The sequence below is a fragment of the Aegilops tauschii genome, chromosome 6 (genome assembly GCF_002575655.3).
Source record: "Aegilops tauschii subsp. strangulata cultivar AL8/78 chromosome 6, Aet v6.0, whole genome shotgun sequence".
NCBI classification, from domain to species: Eukaryota; Viridiplantae; Streptophyta; class Magnoliopsida; order Poales; family Poaceae; genus Aegilops; species Aegilops tauschii.
Window position 1 is genome coordinate 89533226 of NC_053040.3, and position 3752 is coordinate 89536977.

The 3752-nt window shown below is 47.6% G+C and overlaps 1 long non-coding RNA gene across 3 annotated transcripts; it reads right to left on the minus strand.

Annotated features, from left to right (window-relative positions):
• Positions 1-239: 239 nt before the first annotated feature.
• On the minus strand, positions 240-3000 carry LOC109734173 (uncharacterized). Of its 3 annotated transcripts, none has more exons than XR_002225821.4 (4): positions 2729-3000; positions 1470-1600; positions 1116-1209; positions 240-677 (listed from the first exon to the last, which is right to left on the minus strand). It is a non-coding gene; the product is annotated as an uncharacterized lncRNA (long non-coding RNA). The 3 variants fall into 3 exon arrangements; XR_005759428.3 differs by having other exon boundaries at positions 1116-1217; XR_005759427.3 differs by lacking the exon at positions 1116-1209.
• Between the last annotated feature and the right edge of the window lie 752 nt (positions 3001-3752).

Below are 3752 nucleotides of genomic sequence, written 5' to 3' on the forward strand. Positions count from 1 at the left end.
GCGCTATAGCTAAATTTTAGCAGTGGCGTGTTTTTTACCCCGTGCTAGCTACAGCTAAAAAGTTAGTAGTAGCGCATGCAACCCACGCTACTACTATTCCTAACCCACGCTACTACTATTCCTAAGTACTAGTAGAATGTCATTCTTCCCCCATGCTACTGCTAAGTAATTAGAAATCAAAAAAATAAAATTTAAATGCAATATTCATGGATACAAATAAGGACACATCCAGGGCAAAATAAATGAAGGTCACAGAACCATCTTAACACTTAAATTCTTACTTAGCAATTGCAGCGTTCATGGATACAACATTGAACATCTCAATTCAAAGAGATCACGAGATCCCATTTATACTTTAGACGCACACAAACATCACCGAAAGGTAGGTACCTTCCCTAGCGTTCCGCCACCAACCTAAGCAGACCACTTCTCTAGATGTATCTACAAGGCGTCGAGGTCCTTCACCTGGGCAACCTCCAGACAGTGGCGTCGAGGTCCTCCACCTCGACGACTCAGGACGGTGGCGTCAAGGTCCTCCACCTCGGTGACCTCCAGCGCCGCAATCACCTGGACAATCATCTATATGACGCGGTCGCCAGGCTTCACGGTGAAGTCCGTCTCTGTGTGGTTGAAGAGCACGACGCAGACCAGGTCACGGTAGTCCACGTCGATCAACCCTGCACCCACGCCGGGAAAGTGAAAACTTGTTAGTTCGGGTACTTGTGCTGGTAGTAGGGTATTTTCTTCATTTATCAGTCTCTTTTAGTCTATTATGAATCTTCAAAACGGAAAGACACCTACTAAATGCGTACCCTAGCTATACGTGTTCATGCTATTTTATTGTTTTGGTGTATACAAGAAATTAATACTTGTGTATTTGAGCTATATATGCTTGAAATATTTGTCAGCTAACATTCTGTTCTACATTATTGTTGCATGGATAGGGAAATAGACAAGCAAGGACTTCAGAAAATCAATTCCCACTGCTTTTCAAAACAAGGAATAGGCGAAGTCTATTTTGAATTTTGATATTCCATGCCAACTTCAAGTATATATGCTACCATGTAATCTTTGAACGTGGATCAAAATGAGATTTCAGGCTTTGTCAACCTTACCATGATCAGTACTAAATTCTCTAGGCGGCTCAACCTTTCCTTGTAGGGACTATTTCTTTCACCTAGTATCTCATTGTTAAGTTTGGAAAGAAACCTGCATACCTTCAGATAGTCATCCATATCCCGAAGAAAAAAACAGTATACATTTTCAGTGACTCACAATATATCATCGAATACTGCTCCGGTTTACTCTAAGAATAATTGCTACAAGACTCTCTACATACATACAAGACTACATACATACATACATATTTTCACCAAGAATTAGCTAGCAGTCTAATATAATTCCCTTTCCAATTACTCAAGGAGGAACTGATGAAAAGACAAGTTAATTAGGTGGTACAAAAATTAAACCTTTTGATATGGACGGATGCCCTCTTCACTCAGATCTGAAGATGGACAGATGCACCCAGCAGCTTTGTCGCGGACGGCGACGGAGGAGAAGATCTCTGCACAAACCTTATCACTCTGTCGCTATCTTCTACCTGTAAATGAAAACATACCTTACTTATCAGAGAAGCAAATGTGAAAATTTTCAGATTAGATGTATTCAACAGAGACACTTCAATCACAGAGCTCAATATCTACTAGCTTAAATTCAAATGCTTTACTCAAGATTGAGATATCATACTGGACTCTGGCTCCACACTAACTACTCTGCGAGGTTTCCATCTAAGAAACTATCTACAGAGATAGTAAACAACTAGTCAGAATACGTAAACAACAAACTTTATACTAGAAGAGTTGCCGGCAGTTACAGATCCATTCTTCTTAAGTTAGTAGGAAGCTTGCTGTTGTAGCGTATTTGGGGGCATTGGACATGGTATCCATGCCACCGGCGACGACGGCGTTGTTGATCCCCGGCTGAATCGACCACAAGCATGACAACTATAAGGAGCAGGCCAACAAGCAACAAGATAAGTATAAGGTTTGGTAGCCAACCATGCGGCTACTCCATTGAATGCAGAGAGCTACTACCTCTCTTGCACATGGAAGCACTAAGAAAAATAGCAAACGAACCCCACAACCAACCTGCACGTGGCAGGTATTTCTTTGTGTGAATCTACACGAACACACACAGGCCTAGAAAAGCAACAAGTAAAAACCTAAGAATCAGAATCAGTACAAGAAGCATAGAAGGGCGTTTTCTCCTAATATAATCGACAAGATGAACACAAGCGCACTAAACCAGCAAGAAATTTACTGGGTTCCATGAGCCTTTTCCTCTTCACCCCGCATTATCGGTGACGATCTGTAGAACCACATGAATTGCTCCTACGCACCAGCGAGCCTGGGATCAACGCACTATGCAAAAAATAAACTAGGTGGCAGTGCACTGGATCCCTACCAATGCAGTAATAAAATAACACTGAACAGATCATGAACAGAACTAGTAATCTTTAGATGACACAGTGGAGCGAGCACATCATCAGGGGCTTGCAATCAATCGATTGGCGCTCGCCACCGTCAGGCCAAATCAGTTGTGACCCACCCACCAAAGCGGGAACCGCAGTCCACTAGGCCGACTCCCCGCCGACGCCGACAAAGGGAACCGATGGAGATGGACGGGGAGAGAGGCAGGGGAGCAGCGGCGTGCGTGCTTGCGTGCTTACCGCTGCGGCATGGAAGGCCGGACCGGGACGGCGACGGTGACAGATGTCGACGGGGAAGGAAGAGACGACGCCGCGTAGAGGCCGGGAGCCCGGCCTTGGCTGCTGGAGATGCCGAGCAGCAGTTTCCCGTGTGTGCAGGGGCGTCCGGTGGATAGCAGAGGAGGTGAGGTTGAGGAAGGGGGGACGGGAGGCCGCTGGTGTAGGGGGTCTCGATCTAGATCTGGCTCGGGGTGGGTGGCGTGGGAGTACGTGGAGTGGACAGTTGGTGGCACAGTAGCAGCACGGTGTGTTTCACCTGCGCTACAACTATCCATATAGCAGTAGCGCGGGTTTTATACCCCACGCTATTACTATTGCCTGATGAGGGGGCAGGGTTGAAATCATTTAGTAGCAGCGCAGGGTTTTTGTGCCCGCGCTACTACTATGTCATACTAGTAGTGTGTTTTTTCTGCCGCGCTACTACTAAATAGCAATTGCGTGGGCCAAATAACCCACGCTACTGCTAAATGTCTATCTATAGGGGTTTTCCTAGTAGTGAATCACCCGCAGTGGGAGGGGGGCTCGCCGGAGAGGTACCCAACTATCTTTCTTAGGGTTCTGGGTGGGCGCGGTGTTCGCCGGTGGTGGTGGGGCGGTGGTCGCTGGAGAAAAAACTTGGCGTGGGGATCGCTGGAGAAAAAGCTTGGCGTGGGGGGGGGCTAGAGGGCTGGTCGGGGCGGCGACGGACCGGCGGTGGGGAGTTGTTTCGGGGCGGCGAGGCGGCGGAGGACCGGCGGTGGGAGTTGTTTCAAGGCGGCAAGGCGGCGGCCGACCGGCGGTGGGGAGTTGTTTCGGGGCGGCGAGACGATGCGGGGTTCGGCCGGTGGTGGCTGGCGGCTCAGGGGGGTGCAGGTTGAAGATGAATTGTAGGCCCTCCTTAAAATATCCCATGTGAAGTGGCTCTCTGCTACCATTGAGTTCAGTTTCGACACTAACATTCAGATTCCACAGTAAATTTTAGTTTCGGCAGTTAAGTTCAGAGTCA